Source organism: Euprymna scolopes, chromosome 2, assembly GCF_053919585.1.
Source record: "Euprymna scolopes isolate OS-2025 chromosome 2, ASM5391958v1, whole genome shotgun sequence".
Taxonomy (NCBI): domain Eukaryota; kingdom Metazoa; phylum Mollusca; class Cephalopoda; order Sepiida; family Sepiolidae; genus Euprymna; species Euprymna scolopes.
Genome location: NC_136483.1, coordinates 168,592,518 through 168,610,046, shown reverse-complemented (window position 1 = coordinate 168,610,046; position 17,529 = coordinate 168,592,518). Strand labels below are relative to the sequence as shown.

Genomic DNA, 17,529 nt, shown 5'->3' with positions numbered 1-17,529 from the left:
GCGAGATAGAAAGTGAAAGCTATACCTATACCGAGACAGAGTGAGAGATAAGTAGGATCACACTGAGGTTGGTCATCGATGGAAAGCGCACGTTGCTAATAATAATAATAATATATATATATATATATATATATATATATATATATATATATATATATATATATATATATATATATAAGATATTAAGATAGACCTAACAAGTGTGATAAATAGACACCGTCTATTAGACATACATAAATAACTGTGATAGGCGTCCTGTCTAAAAATTAGGCCTCTTGGAGGGGATATTAAAAAAAAATCGGTGAAGCGAGTGAGCTCAACAAGCCTAGCCAACGTGTGCGTGTGTGTGTGGGGGGAGTGTGGTGGCCCCCGCCCTGGGTACCGGCACGATTTATCTCCCCCTGAAAACCCAAATTATTGCAAGGCAAAATAAAATCGAGTCGCGAGTAACGTTTTAAAAATGGAGCAGCAGTTGACGAAATGCTGGCCGCTAAGTCTGCACACACATCCGACGAAATAATGACGACGAAGACGAAATTAACACACAGTGTGAAACAGGCACGTCTACATCTACTCGGAGATCGGGTCGTCTTCCTTTAGCACTTCTTCTCTCAATTCATGGATATAGTCTTCTTTTAAAAAAAAGGCAATTCGTCGAGACCAAAATTACGAAAAAAAAAAAAAAAAAAAATACTTCTTCGCGCACTCACCAGGAAAGTGCGTTCGCACGGGTGATTTTTTTACCTCTTCGTTGAAAAAAAAAACAAAACAAAAAAAAAACAACAACTTTCGTTTAAAAATAAATCGGTCCAAAGTAAGTACATATATATGTTTATCTATCTATCTATGCATGTGTGTGTGTGTGTGTGTGTGTGTATATATATATATATATATATATATATATATATATATATATATATATATCTTTAAAAAGTAATCCTGATTTTACACCCTCTAAAAAAAACCAACTCCCTTTTATCCCCCGTGTTGATATTTAAAGAAAAAACAAACAAACAAACAAAAAAAAAAAAGGTGAACGTTCCAATTCGAGGAAGATATGGGGTTTTCTTTCTTGGTCCTTCAAGAAAGGGAAAATCATTGCGCCTTTGCGTTTTGCCATAAAAAAAAAATTAAAAAAACTTTATATTTTATTTAAAATTATATACCTATATATTTAAAATACAATCACAGCCTTAACCGGAATCTTTGTTTTAAACGCGTTTTTTTTTTAAACCCATTTGTAGAATTAAGATTTGTCCGTCTTGTCCATTGCACGATAATTCACAGTTCCTTTCCCATTATTATTATTTTGTAAGCAAATTAAATCCCGTGTTAGTTTCCCTCTCTTTCTTCAGATTAAAGAAAAATACAAGTGTTCTTTTTAATTTCGCTTGATAAATAAAATTAAAGGTATCATTTGAATTAATTGTGAATCATTTTAAAAACACCTAGGGTTTAAATATTTGACAAGAAACTTCCTTTAATTCTTTAAAGGTGATTATTTATTTATCTTTTTTTTTTTTTTTTTTTTCGTTTTCTCAACATTTGGTGTTTTTCTCCGTGAAGAAAGGAGGAATTAAAACAAAACCGGGAAATAACTGATTCTTTTTCTCCTCCGTTTTCTTGTAAATATCTTAAAATATATTAAAAATATATTAAGATATACGGATCTTTAAGAGTTCTTCTCCAAGACTTGATATTCTTTTCCCGAAAAGAAAAACGAAATTTATATGGCCAATCTCTTTCGCTTTTTAAACAATGGATTTTTGAAATCGATTCCTCCCCCTTTTTTTTTTATTTGTCGACATTCCATTTTGGACCACGTTTTTATTTTTTGTTTTTAAAACCATAAGGTATTGTTTTCTGTTTTAAAATATATATATAAAAAAATCTGATTTTATTTTCAATTGATTTTTTTTTATTATTAAATTTGTATTTCATTTCAATCGATTCAATTTTTTGTGTCGAATAAAAAAAAATTGTCAATATTTACAAATAGTGGTGGTGGTGGCGTTTCAAAAAAAAAAATGTATAAGTTTCAAAGTAAGTTATTTTTTAAAAACGTACAATGTAAATTTTTAAAGATCTTATTTTTAGTAATTCCTATTAAAATTGTCAAATCAGTAATTTTTACTTTCACATTTTTTTTATAAACTTTTATTTCTAAAAACATTAAATATATTTGGATTCCAAAAGAAAAAAAGTAAAAATATTTTAAATATTGAAAATATTTGGTTAGTATTAAAAAATAAATTATGAAATGTAAATTCATAGTCCTTAATTGGGTATGTGTATTTTTTATTATCTATATTTTTGGTTGTTATATATATATATGCAACCAAAAAACGCGAATAATTTTATTGTTGCTTATTATTTTAAAATCATTTGCTTTTAATATATTAAAATTTTAAATACTTGTTACATAAGTAATTAAAATTTTAATTAGTATGTATACGTTAGTTAAAAAATATTTTTAACTATTTTCATCGTATTTTTTTTTTTTTTTTTAATTAGTGGAAACGCTACATGTGTTCTTGAAAAAAATTATTTAAAAATATTATTTTCAATCCACATAACATTTTTGGGATGAGCGCTATGAAGAATATGGTTTATATTTAAACTATAAATCGGTGATCATTTTTTTTTTTTTTTTTTGAAAATTGGGTTCGGATTATCCATTATCTACTGGACTATAAAAAAAAAGCGATTTATTTTCCTAGTAGTCGAGACAGCTGGCTGGCCATATAATATTCGTGGTCACTCTTGTATGACAGCTGCTTTGGAGAAGAAGGGGGGGTAGGTCAACAACCCTTTCGGCCATTCAGCTATGACAGATGCTACTCTAAAACAAACAATAAGAATTACACACACACACACACAACTATTATATATACATATAATTTATCTTTATATAAAAATCGATAGCAAGTGCGCGGAGCGAGCTATGAATGCATTATCAGGTGGCCCCGTGACGTTCCTCTGTCCATGGTGGTCACTCTAGCATGACGCCAGTTCCAGTCTCTGAGGCTGACGCTAGAATTCACTGGACCAAACCAGTTGACCTCTTGGTGCATATATTATATCGTATGACCACACATTGCAAATATGGTGGAAGAGACGTTGGCCGCCACTCGAAATATTGGTCAAGTGTGACTTCCTCGTGGAATAAGAAAGGAGATGTTACAGACAGCGATGAAGAAGCAATCGAGCCAACTAGTAAGGGGATGGATACGGTTGGATTATTCGCGCATAATACTATTATTATTATTAAAATAGCATTGTGTCTTCTATACTACAGACTGTAGTCTTTCTTGCTATATTGATGGTGTGTTTTTGTTTTTGTTAGATTTGTGGAGATACCTTAAATCTTATCCAAAGCTTAGCTTCGTAGTCAGACTTCAAATTTTATTTCCCAGCAATAATTCTATCGACCAAGTGAAAAATGTAGTACTTTTGGTACTTTGTGTTGTTTTCAATTCATTTTTAAATTTCTAAATTTGTTTGGCGTTAAACTGCACAAGTGCTAAAATCAATTTTAAAGCATCAAAACATTAGCAAGCACTCAACAACCGACGCTCCAACGAAAAAAAAAAAAAAAAAAAATTCTCCGCTCCCCCCCTCTTCCGATTTCTCATCACACACGGACAACACTAATAGAAATGGGCTGATCTTAATAATTTACTGCAGTTTCACGGTAACTCCGATCACCAGAAATGTGTTGTCATCCCATGTATAAACGTACTTCCATAATTATAGAGAAAAAAAAAAAACTCAAACACCAATGGTAGTTTTCAAGTATAATTTCATTTCGACCGCACGGCGCACATATACTTCGGAATATGATTTTAAAACAATCTTAATTTCAAAATAAAGAGTATATACACCATGTTATTTTAGTTATTTTCTGTATAATCTGAGAGGTATACATACACGTGTGCGAAAGTGACTTGTACTAAGTTTCGTCTAGGATCTAATTGTTATGATACTGCAGTGCAGTGCAGTGCACCTTCACCTCGTTTTTTCCATCCGAGTTCTGTGAATGAGAAATCCTTCTAGACCGACTCTTTGTGCCAATTCAGAGTACCCCTTTTAGGAAGCTGTTTTTATCCGCGTTAAACGCATAATTCAATATTGAATAGGGACTTATCTCAGTTTTATAGATCCGTGTGTGTTTATATACATAAATATACACACGCATATACATATATTGTGTTGAATTATAGTGTTGAGTCTGTTGAGATGATTAATCGGAATCGGGAATCAGAAAAATCGGAACTTTGCGCGGTATCGGAATCGATATCAGAAAAATTTGTCCTATCCGAGAGGATATTGAGCGCTTTTTTGTGTGTGGAACGTCTGTTATCTTGATTCGGCTCGATTCTGATTTAGAGAAGTTTAATTTCCTGTCATTGTACGTTGCATTCAAAACTCATTAATGTAAGCATTTTATGTTTATGGTTGAGCAAACGCGTTTTTTTTTTTTTTTTTTTTTTTTTTTTTAATATTTATATTAAGTTTTAATAGCGTTCTAATAAGGTTATACTTAATTATAACGGTTTTATTTAATGATTAATTAATAAAATTAATAAAAACAAAACAAAAGCGTGTTTGTAAAAATAAGATACCCCCCCCCCCCATTTGGCCATCTGCGTTAGGATACCTATTTACAATGCCTCCCCACGGGACAGAGTTAGACACCAGGGTCGTTTTTTTAACGTGGAGAAAAGGTAAAAAAATAAAAGATTGTCTCGTTTGTGACCGAAAGAGAACAAAAACTGCAGCATCTGAAGAACAGATACTACACTTTGATTTTGGCCAAAAGTCCATCTACATTAGAAAGATCTACTGTCCCTATTCGTTTCCCCTATTTATTACAGAAGGGGCACAGTTAAGCACAAGATCAGTTTTAATGTGGGGAAAATCCAGCCCACACCCCAAAAAGATTTGAGTAAAAGCAGAAATTGTCTCTGTCTAGAGGGATTTCTCGTTCAGTGCGCAAGAACAAGAAAGATGAAGTGTAGTGACAGAACAGACACTACACGTTTTTCCTCGGTTCGGATCCGATACTGGGAAGTTGATTTTCACGTTACATATGCGTGCATGATGATGATATGATTCGTTATGGCGTGAAGGTGTCGATAACCGGTTAAAAACGAATTCCGTGTCGCTATACACACCAGATTGATTTTTCTGATTATTAACCCACTTTCTTCGTTATTGTGCATGTGTGCTAACGTCTGCGTGGACCACGTTTTCAACTGTCCCTCCATCTTCACACGCACACACACACACACATATATATATATATATATATATATATATAGATAGATATATTGTGTGTGTGTGTGTCAGCTGTTTTTATCTCCCCTAAACAGTAATAAGTATCGAAGCATGACCCAATGGTAGTCTTCGTTTAGTGTTTATACAGCTGGCTTTTTTTTTTTTTTTTTGTCGACTGACTTGGCCCACACACTCAAATGCACCAGCGCTAACACACACGCACACCTTGTACATGTGCGCGCGTGTGTGCGTGTGTTTACGTGCAAGGCATTTGCCGACGTCTACGTAGGTTGTGTGCATATCGGGTTTGACATGGAAAACATTTCATCGAATGATTCAATCTCTGTCCGTTCCCCGTTTTTGTGTCCGCGCCGCGTCTTAGCCAAAAGCACGGCCATTAATTTCTCCATCGGATACACGCAGAGCTTAGCTTCGCTTTTTCAGTTGACGTCGTTGTTTCTTCTTTCTTCGCCCCCCCCCTCTCCCATGTCTCTCTTTCCGTCCCTTCTGACTCTGTCTATTTACTCAATTTGGGTCTCTCTTTGTTTCTTGGCCCTTCTATCTCTGACTATCTATTTCAATCAATGTCTCTCACTCACATTACTTACTATGCTTATTTCTCTCTCTCCCTCCCCCCTCTCTCTCTCTCTGTACCTCTGTCTGAGCTCTGCCTCCCTCACTATTATCACTATCTTTCCCTGTGTGCCTATAGTTTATGCAAGAGTGCTCAAAGTTAGTGATAGAGCTTGTGTAAATATATCTAATTTTGAAGACTGTCCCCTTTTTTACATGCCTCTCCAGGAGGGCAGGGTTAGAATCAGGGTTGATTGTTTATCTTCGGACCCCCCCACCAAAGCACTCTGGATTGAAAAAAAAATAATACTCCAGTCTTAGAAGGATTTCCCTTACACTGACCAAGGACAGAATAGATTACGTGTAGTTTCAAAACAGATGCTACACTTTCCCCTAGCCAAAAGGCCAAGGAATCGAAATAGCACATGGTGACTCTCGTCTTTTATTTTTCTTTCTTCTTTCCTTCTTTTTTCCTACCTCCCCACACCCTGTAAATAGGTGTGGGCTATTTGGATATTAGTCACTCCACTCACTGTCATGTCACGGCCACATACATATAGAATCATTCAGATATGAAGAATTCTGTATTCCCCCCTCCCCCTCTTTCTCTTTCTTCAGATTGTCAGTTCTTCGTCCTGACCGTGACAAAATAAATTAGTGACCGACTTTACTTTTTACTGCCCCCCCCCCTTCCCAATCCTGTGCCGAAAATAAGATTAGATAAACACATGCCTCTCTGACCTGACCTCCATTAATGGTGTATCCTTTTCGCCGTGTTAAACAAATAACACCATTATTGTCGCTTACTACCCATTAACGGGTTCCGATGCATTATAAATACAACGGTTATTTTATTATAGTTTTTTTTTAGGGGGGGGGGTCCTTTCGAGAATCGAACTCACGATCGTTGGATACTGAAGGTGTAAGAAAGTGATGAGATCTGTGATCGAAACCCCAGTGTACAAAACCACTGTAGCCAGAAATATTTATTATTCTCGTTATTTGATTCTACTGAAATAAATATGCGACTCAGTCTCGAACGAAATATTATTTTAGGTGTGTGTTTATATATATATATATATTTATATATATATATATATTTATATATATATATATATATATATTTATATATTGTACTAGTGCACTCACTGGCCACTGCACTTATTGATCTGTGCTGAAATAATAACGTTATTATTTATAAAGCCATTCTTAACATGGGGAGGGTGTTTTGTATCTATTCTATACTTTAACCTTACAATTGAATAAAAAACGTATCATTAAACTTGGAAACACGATTAAAAAAATAGCGCGGATCAGTAAGTTCACTAGCACCAAGCACCATATATATATATATATATATATATATATATATATATATATATATATATATATATATATATATATATATATATTATATACATCAACTTAAATTTCACACGCGAATAAACGAACAAAATCTAAGTTTATGGACATCGGTCGTCGTTGGACTTCCATGTCTAGGCTATAATAATATTAACTAAATATTAATTTTTAAATAAATTAAAGGAATGAACCCAGGGATTATAATCACTTATCGCTAAACAGATGATTTTTTTTCAAAACTAATAGTAAAAAAAAACAAAACAACAATGTCGATTATCGTCTCCTCAGCTTAAAATTAACCTTCTTCCACGTCGTCATAATTGTTTAAACGGTTTTTTTTTAAGTCACGGCTCGTTGGTTCTTTTCTAAAGCATTTGCTTATCCCAAAATAGGGTTTAATTTTACTTTTAATTCTGACCAAATTTAACTTTATATCAGCTAATCTTCAGAAATCACGGCCAAAAAAACAAATAAAATAAAATAAAAAAATAAAATCGGCAGACCACTGGTCTGCCGATTTTATTTATTTTATTTTATTTTTTTTCTGCCAGACCACTAAACGAACATGCTCGACAATGTTTATTGTTACTTTGGAAAATGCGAGTGTGAATTTAGAGCCTTTAAACTGCCAATTCGAGAATGATTTTTGGCTAGAAGTTGGTTTATAGACTAAAGTCTGATAGCATCATTCATTTTGTGCTTATAAAATATAAACAATGTATTTCTCAGCGGAGTCACTACTCTACAAAAGAGCGCCTCCTGCCTCCCACTCTCTGTTTGTTTCTCTCTTTAGGAAAACCGAAGGAATTACCATTATTATATTTAGCCTTTAAACTAAGAAGAAAGACCACTGACTCAATCGTATTCGCTATTCTGTCTCCCTCTCTCGATTCCTCGTCTCTCTCTCTCTCTCTCTCTCTCTCTCTCTCTCTCTGTGCAAGGATTTAATGCTGGTCTTAGTACAAAGTTACCACCACGCTTTGGTAGTTTTTTAAGTGCTTGTTCGCCCGTCCACACAAAATAAGGGGAGAGGGAGAGGGCGACGGTGTGTGTTTCTGTGGGGGGGGGTTCTCTTTTCTCTCCCTTCTCTGTCTCTATTTCCCTCAGTATCCCCCCTCCTCCTCCATCATCTGTGTGCGTGTGTGCGCCAATCTCATGCCAACAAGGCGAGAGCACCTTGCAACAGCCAGCTCCCCTCCCCTTATCCTTCCCGGGTTTTCTCCTACTCTCTCTTATTCCTAACCTCCTACCCCGACAAGATCCCCCCCTTCTCCCGCACTCTGTCGCTCCCCCAGTCCTCTCCCCGTTCTCGTTTCTTCTCTCTACCGTGTCTATTTCCCGTCCACGTACTGTCGCGTGTGTGTGTGTGTGTATATATATATATATATATATATATATATATATATATATATATATATTATAATGATGTAAATGTTTGTGTGTGTGTATATATATATAATGCGTCGTAAGGGTTTAATAAAAAGCTACACCAAGTCCTACCTACTGGACAAAGTGTGTGTGTGTGTGTGTGTGTTTAATAAAACACTGAAAGCTGTTCCGCTATGTACGTACGGTTGTTTTTATTGTCATCGACAATACAGCGTTACATTATTTTGTTTGTGATAAAAAAAAATACACGCATACATGTGTGTGACACACACACACACACACACACATGACCCCCCCCCCTCCCATGCTTACGGTTTGTAGTTCTTTTATACTTACTTACTTAACCCAAGCCAGATTATACAGCTCTATCAGACACGCTTGTCTTCACAACCAGATCCGTTGTGTGCGTTCATTTTGTGTGGCTAGCGTTCATTCCGTCGGATTTTCTTTTATTTAATCTCTTACGATTCTTCGGGTTTTCTTTTGTTTTAAAGAAGCTCTTTTCTATAAGTTTATCTTTTTTTTAATTTTTTTTTTAACTATTTTATTTATTTATTTATTTATTATTTTTTGTAAATCTTTTCACCCAACAAAATATGCATTGTTTTTTGTTTATTTGTTTACGGCTACTTTCACTTGTTAGGTAAGTTTATTTATTTTTTATTTATTTAAAAAAAAAAAAATCTTTTCACTCTTTTTTTCTTGTTTTTAATTTAAGATTCTTTTTTTTTTTTTTTTTTTTTTAAATTTGCCAGTTATTTTTTTTCTTTATGGCTATGGCTGAAAATTAAATTTAAGAATTTTCTTTTCTCATAAAAAAATCTGAAAATTACCATTTTTTTTTAATCTAGAAAATTATCATTTTTAAAAATCTAGAAAATTATCATTTTTAAAAATCTAGAAAATTATCATTTTTAAAAATCTAGAAAATTATCATTTTTAAAAATCTAGAAAATTATCATTTTTAAAAATCTAGAAAATTATCATTTTTAAAAATCTAGAAAATTATCATTTTAAAAAAATCTAGAAAATTATCATTTTAAAAAAATCTAAAAAATCATTTTAAAAAAATCTAAAAAATCATTTTAAAAAAATCTAAATCATTTTAAAAAAATCTAAAAAAATCATTTTAAAAAAATCTTAAAAATCATTTTTAAAAAAATCATTTTAAAAAAAATCTAAATCATTTTTAAAAAATCTAAAAAATCATTTTTAAAAAAATCTAAAAAATCATTTTTAAAAAAATCTAAAAAATCATTTTTAAAAAAATCTAAAAAATCATTTTAAAAAAATCATTTTAAAAAACTCTAAAATCATTTTAAAAACTCTAAAATCATTTTAAAAACTCTAAAATCATTTAAAAAAAATCTAAAATCATTTTTAAAAAAAATCTAAAATCATTAAAAAAAATCTAAAATCATTAAAAAAAATCTAAAATCATTAAAAAAAATCTAAAATCATTAAAAAAAATCTAAAATCATTAAAAAAAATCTAAAATCATTTAAAAAAATCTAAAATCATTTTTAAAAAAAATCTAAAATCATTTTTAAAAAAAATCTAAAATCATTTTTAAAAAAAATCTAAAATCATTTTTTAAAAAAATCTAAAATCATTTTTAAAAAAAATCTAAAATCATTTTTAAAAAAAATCTAAAATCATTTTTAAAAAAAATCTAAAATCATTTTTAAAAAAAATCTAAAATCATTTTAAAAAAAAATCTAAAATCATTTTAAAAAATCTAAAAAATCATTTAAAAAAAATCTAAAAAATCATCATTTAAAAAAAAGGGGGTTGTATTACTGTACAAATAGATTCGAAGAAATTGTCAAAAAAAAAAAATAAATATATAACAAATAAATGTTATTAAAAGTACGATAAGTTACTTTTCTTCCAAACTGGATATATTTTTCGTGTTTTTATTCAATGTAACATGTTTATTCAGCTCGAAAAACATAGTGTTTACCGATGTATTGGAAAATTCAAAATGGCGCCCGACTTTCTCTTTAACATGGTAAGTCTGGGAAAAGGTGTTATAAATAATAAACTAGACAAAATACTATTAAAAACCCACCGAATATATGTCAACCGATGTCACAGTAACATATATTGAGCGAATTTCTAACAGTATTTTGTCTAGTTTTATATTTATAGGACCTTTTCCCAACCTTACTGTGAGAGTCGGGTGCCATTTTGAATTTTCCAATACATCGGTAAACACAGTATGTTTTTCGAGCTGAATAAACATGTTACATTAAATAAAAAACACTGAAAACATATCCAGTTAGGTAGAAAAGTAACTTATCTTGCCTTTGATAAGATTTATTTGTTATATATTGTTTTTTTGACAACTTTTTCGAATCTGTGTACAGTAATACAAACCCCAAAAAAGTCTAAAAAATCATCATTTAAAAACAATCGCGATAATATAGCACATGTTTTTAAATCGATATATTTTTCGTTATTCATTTTTAGCAAAAAATATATACTTTCAATCGACCGTGCCAGGACACTCGTGTACGAGACGACCTGTTGAATCGGTTAACTTTGACACACTCACTAGGAGTTCTCACGTGGGTCATCACCAGTTATCACTCGCTGGCAATAACCTGTGGTGTTCCGTGGAATCTGAGTGACAACAAGTCTTCCCAAACATCTAGTGCTTATCACTTGTTGATAACCAATGGTTTCACGTTATTACAACAGCCGCTTACCTTTTATCTCTCGCTGGCAACAGCTATAGTAATAAGTATTATTCTTTTTATTTTGTTTTAAAAATGAAACTGACATTTTTTTTTTTTTTTAAATTTTTTTTTATTAAAAACACTTCGTAATGTAAACATTGAAACGCTAGAGACTCGTTTCGAAATCTGTTTTCCGTTGCTTTTAGCACACGTGAACACTAATACTTGACTCTTGACTTTAAAACTGGCATTATTCAAGTTTTGCATATCTTTGTTTATTTCCGTTTTCTGCTGGCCGTTCTGCTTCACGATGAATGCCATGGAAAAGTTCCTTCTGATTTTATGTTTACCAGTTCTAAAATGCGCAAAGACCCTTTTTTTTTTTTTTTTTTTTTTTTTCAGAATAACATTTTAAATCTGGTAAACATTAATCGGGAGAGACTTTTCAAGAGCATTCACTCTGAATCAGAACGGGTCGACAAAAAACGGAAGTAAACAGACACGCAAAACTTGAACAAAACCTGAAAATTTTTAATTCAATTCAGAAATCGCTTTATATTTTCGGCAGTTTAAAGGTTTCAAAATTACTAATTTCGCATGACGGAGTAAACAGTTCGACTTCTTTTTCTCATTGTTTACGTCGAGATTCGAAAGTGATTTTGAAGCCTTTAAACTGGTCGATTCATCTTTTTAGATTTAGTTTTAATCCGTGTCTGTTTCACATAAATCAACAATAACTTGTAGGTTACCACCCTCAGTTACCCCCTACCCTTTATGAGATAAGATTCTACTTTTTTCATGCAATTACGGTGAAACAATTATTTTAGAATTTAATGTCAGTGACATAAATTTAACGTAAAATGATCTCCAATGTCCAAACCATTCGTATAAGGCAGTTAAATATTTTCTTTTTATTTGGTAGGTGGTTTACTTTTTAGGGGATTACATATGATCTTGCCACTCTGACTTAGGGTTAATGGAAAAAGAAATAGTTAACTACCATAAAAAGCTATAATGGTCCGGAAATGGGGATAACTTTACTTTAAATTTATACACAAAACTAATACCACACTCTAAATTCTAACATTATTATTATTATTATTATTATTATTATTATTATTGTGTGTATGCGTGTTATTTTCCGCCAAATTTTTCAAGGTGTTCATAGTATAAACTTCATACGTAATCGCCTAAAAAAAATAGAATCTCATTTATGGAGGGGGTGAATTCAACTGACGAAATAGTTTACTACTATAAAAAGTTAGAACGGCCTGGAAAATGGGGTTAAATTTACGTTAAATTTATACACAAGCCCACTCTAAAAAAATTTTTTTTTCTCTGGTGTGTTTTTTTTATTCTTACTTTCCGCCCAACTTTTCAAGGTGTTCACACGTAGTCGCCTAAAAAAATAGAATCTCATTTATGGAGTGGGTGAGATTTAACTGACGGTTTCTATATATTTTATTCAACGTCTCGTTTTTTTGTTTTTTTTCATCTGAATCAACACTAAGTATATTCCCTTATCTCACCCATTTCTTGATCGTTTTTCGTGCCGACATGCCCCCCACCCCCCGAAAAAAAAAAAGCGGTTTCTTGTCCTATATATCAAAGAAAAAACAAAAGTCGAATCGTTTACTTGTTTTGGTTTATTTACAAGTAATTTCCCCGTGGGCTGGGCGATAAACGTGTACCAGACAGAAAAAAATGGGTTTGTTTATTACCCCCCCCCTCTCTCTCACTCTCTCCGACTCCATATCAACACTTATATATCCGGCTCCTGTCTCGCTCTAAAACCATTACTGCTCGTTTATTACTAAGTTACTGCACTTAACTTTCACCTTTTTATTTTATTTTATTCTATTTTATTTACTTATCAAAATTCACTGTTGGAAAGAAGATCTGGAACTAACTTTTATCTTACTTTAATTTTTGGGCGGACCTGAACGAGCTTTCCCCCTCTGCCTAAAAATGAATTCCTTTTTGCGGTTTCTTATTTTTTCCTGCGGATTATTGTCGTTAATAACGTTCACGTTCATGTTAGCGGGAGGGAAAAATGACTTTTAAAGTATGGGGATCACTTTTAAATTATAACGTTCTATTAAATTGATACCCCACTTTTCGGTTAATTAACAAAACTCTCCTTATTAAGTTATTTTTGTGGTGTGGTGTACCTATTTACTATGCCTTCCCACGGGACAAAGTTACACCAGGGTCGTTTTTTAAAGTGGAGAAAAAGTACAAAAATAAAAAATTGTCTCAGTCGTGAAGGACTGATCCTCCACCGAAAGAGAACAAGAAATGGAAGTGCTGCAGCATCTGAAGAACAGATACTACACTTTGATCTTGACCAAAAGGCCATTTTTGTGGTGTAAAAGAAAAATTTAATAGAACGTAATAATTTCGAAGTGATCCCCCCTGCTAAAAGTCATTAAATAATTTAAAAAAAAAAAAAAAGTTCCTGCTCATATGAAAGTTGTTTGTTCGATAATAATTTTACGGCATGAGGTGGGGGGGGGGGAGCTCGTTCAGGTCCGCCTATTTTTGTATTATTCAACCAGACCAACTTTATGGGCGCACGTATGGAAGTAGTACCCCCCCCCCCTTTGTATTTTTTAAAAATTTATATTTACTTTTTTCGGCGGATTATCATCAAACGGATACTAGTCTACCAGAGTAAAAAAAATGCTTTTTAAAAATCAATATTTAAATATTTGTATGGAATACTCGGTTTTTAATACAACATTCTAATAAATCGATCACCCATCTTAGAACCACTTGAAGTTTTTTTAGACCAAATTTCGCGAGTTTTTTTTATTTTTTATTTTTATTTTATTTTTTTTTTATAAAGCGAAATTTCTTTACAAAAAAAAAATTAAAAAAAAAAGCTAAACTGCTTAAAAAGGCGAAATTTGCCCTAAAAACGTCGAGTAGTTCTAAAATTGGTGATCGATTTACTAGAACGTTGCATTAGAAACTGGAGCACAGACAGCAGAGTAGTCCACAGCACCCCCCTACAAATATTTAAATATTGACAAAAAAATGTTTTTGGGATAATCCGGGAGACTAGTGTATATTCGATAATACGTTGAAAAAAAAATAAAAAATAAAAAAATAATACAGGGGTGTGGGTGTACCGCTTCCATACGTGCCCCAATTTATGACATAATTTTGATGTTTGTATCCCCCCCTTCTCCTTAAAAAAAGATTTCCTTATTTCGTCTGGGTCTAGTTTCATTCACGTAGATTAATTTTTGTGCATTCGCGAATTATAAGGGAAAATTTGTATCATGTACGTAGCCGTGAAGGAAAAACATCTCGTATTCCAAAAGTCACGTAAATTGATGAAGTACTTTTATTGGTGCTTATTCAAATTGGCACTTATGGCGGCAATTAAAAGTTTAAAAAAGGGTAAATAAATAAAATACAGAAAAGTCTGTATGATGTACATACTCTTTAAAGAACGAGGATGTCATATTCCAAAAATTACGTAATTTGATCAAGTAGTTTTATTCCAGAAAACCAAATTTTACGACTAAGCAAGTCGTTGAGTTTTCGTCGAGCATAAATAAATCCAATGAAATAAATAAGGGAAAGACAACTCCAATCGAAGTGTTGAGGTCAAAAGTCAGTCTTCTGTTTTTAAATATAGTTTAGCAGTAAAATCGCTAAAAATCGTAAATGCTAATTTTCTTATAGTTTAAAAAGAAACGACTTGATCTATTTACGTGGTTTTTGGAGTATGTCATCGTTCTGTAACGAGTACGTACATATAAAATTTTGTTTTCTTTAATTGCCGCCATAAGTGCTAGTCTGAATAATCACATAGATATCGTTTTAATTTTACTGTTTCAATAGATCACTGTATTTTTAAAAGTTTTTAAGACAGTTCGAAAAGGCATATCCTGGCATAAATAAACATTAAACGATAACAAAGGTTAAAGAATGTCTGACTATAATAACGAAATAATTTTGTAGCGTTTTTGAACTGACGAATCGAAAGTAATCTCTCGAAGTTATTATTTTTGCAGAATACGGATCGTGCTGACATAACGTTATTTAGAAACCCATTCTTAACATGAGAAGAGGGAGACTTTAAAAACTATTCCGGGTGGTTCTACGTTATTGGGGCGAGATTTTGTAGTCGATAAATGGAGTTTTCAGATAAAAACAATGGTTCCAACTGACTTTTTTTTTTTTTTTTTTTTGTCAATTCTAATAAGTTACAATAGTAGCTTCAAAAATTATGCAGTCGAAATTACCTGAATATTACTGAATTATTAAAAAAAAAAAAAAAAACTTTAATCGTGTTTACAGGTGGAAAAGTGCCGCCATCTTTGTTTAATTCAAAGTGAAAATTACCTCCCTGTTCAACTGTTTTTACGATCGTTTTCATCAAATTCTATTTTCTTTAATAAATAATTTTCTACCTTATCAATTTTCGTAATTTTGGGATAAAATCATCTTAAAAATACGAGAAATACGTAGATACCATGGTTTTCATGTCAAAATCAGTTTTACAATTTCCGAAAATCTCGTCCCAATTCTGTAGAAGCGCCCTGTTCTGTACTTTTACCTAACAATTTAATAAAGATATCGTAAAAATTGAATTTAACTTTAAAATCATAATCTAAAAAAAAAAAAAAAATAGCACTGTCCGTATTCTGCATAAGTACTAACGGTCAACTATTATGGTTCATTTGTGCTCTCGAACCAGAGCAAACAGTAATACTTGCACGTGCCCCTTCGTATTAAAAAAAAATTAATTTGATTAACCGAGTTGTAAAATATTGGATAGCTATTTATTTCTAAAAAAAACTTCCGTGATGCTAGTCGACCAATTTTTATGTCCATTCCATTTTTTTTCTCGGAAAGTACTGGAGTGGACCACGACCAGTGGACCTGGACCTGGACCGATCTGGCTGAAATTTTTTATGGATTTTAAGGTGTAGCGAACTAAGTACTATGGTGTCCGTTCGATGCACAATTATTTAGTCTCCATTGCGAAATGAACACAAATTTAAACATAAACAACCATCAATTTGGGACGTTAAAAAACGACCCTGATGTCTAACTCTGTCCCGTGGGGAGGCATTGTAAATAGGTACAACCAATTTGGCATAACGTACTCATTCTAATACAACGGACAATAACTTTTTCTTGTTTTTAGCGAGATAAAACGTATGGTATAATAATATCCCCCCCTTCTCATTCGATTGTTAGTTCGACCTTAATCTTTAATTTAACGATAGCGAATCGTGCACTGGTTTAACCCGACCTTTTAAAAGAAACCCCAAATTTGTCACGTTGGGTGTAGTAAATAAGATACTTTTTTATTCTCATAGATTTATTTCTCTTACGCCCCCCCCCCCCCTCCTATAACGATGGATTAATCTTAGTATTAGACCATCGGGACAAAACCATCAACTAATTGACGAGCGTGCCTTTTTTTTTTCCTCCAATTCTTTGTGTGTGTGTGTGTGTGTGTGTGTATTATACACCCGCACGCACGTGAATAAAATCCCTTAATTTCGACACTGTCGGTTTCTTTTGTTTTCTCCTGGGCCGTGAAACTTTTTATTTCTTGCAAACCTAGGTACGATTACTTTTTCTCACGATCTTCCGTCGACACCCGGTAATTTAAAAAAAAAAAAAAAAAATTACTATACTCTCCCAGTTTCCCTCCTTTATTTTGTTTGAATAGTTATTTTTTTTTTTTTTTGTCTATGACAAAAAGTAGAAAAAAAAACAAAAACAAACTTTTAAATATATTTTATCACATCCTTGTTTTAAAACGTGCATGCGCGTGAGTGTACCCCCCCCCCGGTCCTCACTCAGTTTTATCCTCGGTCGAATTTCTCTCCTTTTCTTTTAGAGTTCTTCAACCCAGTCCTTTAACCCCCCCCCTACCATATTGCTTCTCTTCACCTCAAACCCATATAGCAAATACCATCTTTTTTCCCCTCTTATTCGCTTGGTGCAAGCAACACCTATTTTCTTTCATTGTTATTATTCAACTGGGCAGTAATTGCATAATTACGTACGCATTTTTTTCTATTTGGTAAACGGTTCACCGAGCAATGGAGTGTCTTAAAATGACGTGCAAGAAGACATAGAAAAACAAAAATAAAATAATCGACCTTTTATGGAAGGACTAGGAAATGCTGATGAAACCCAGGGCTGCAGAATCGGAAGATCCCACTTCGAAGATCCAAAAAAATCTGACTCCTTATTTTAAAGTCTGCCA

At 32.5% G+C, this 17,529-nt stretch overlaps 1 protein-coding gene across 4 annotated transcripts in view; it reads left to right on the top strand.

The window, feature by feature from the left end:
* Nucleotides 1–421: 421 nt before the first annotated feature.
* The window catches only part of LOC145298702 (uncharacterized), a 324,302-nt gene continuing 307,194 nt past the window's right edge, over nucleotides 422–17,529 (top strand). For 3 of the 4 annotated variants that reach the window (XM_080144343.1, XM_080144342.1, XM_080144337.1), the window contains exon 1: nucleotides 422–814. The gene's annotated coding sequence lies outside the window, so the exon portion shown is untranslated. Of the gene's footprint in view, nucleotides 815–9,127; nucleotides 9,248–17,529 lie in introns of those variants that run through there. The other variant, XM_080144339.1, reaches the window with a different exon arrangement.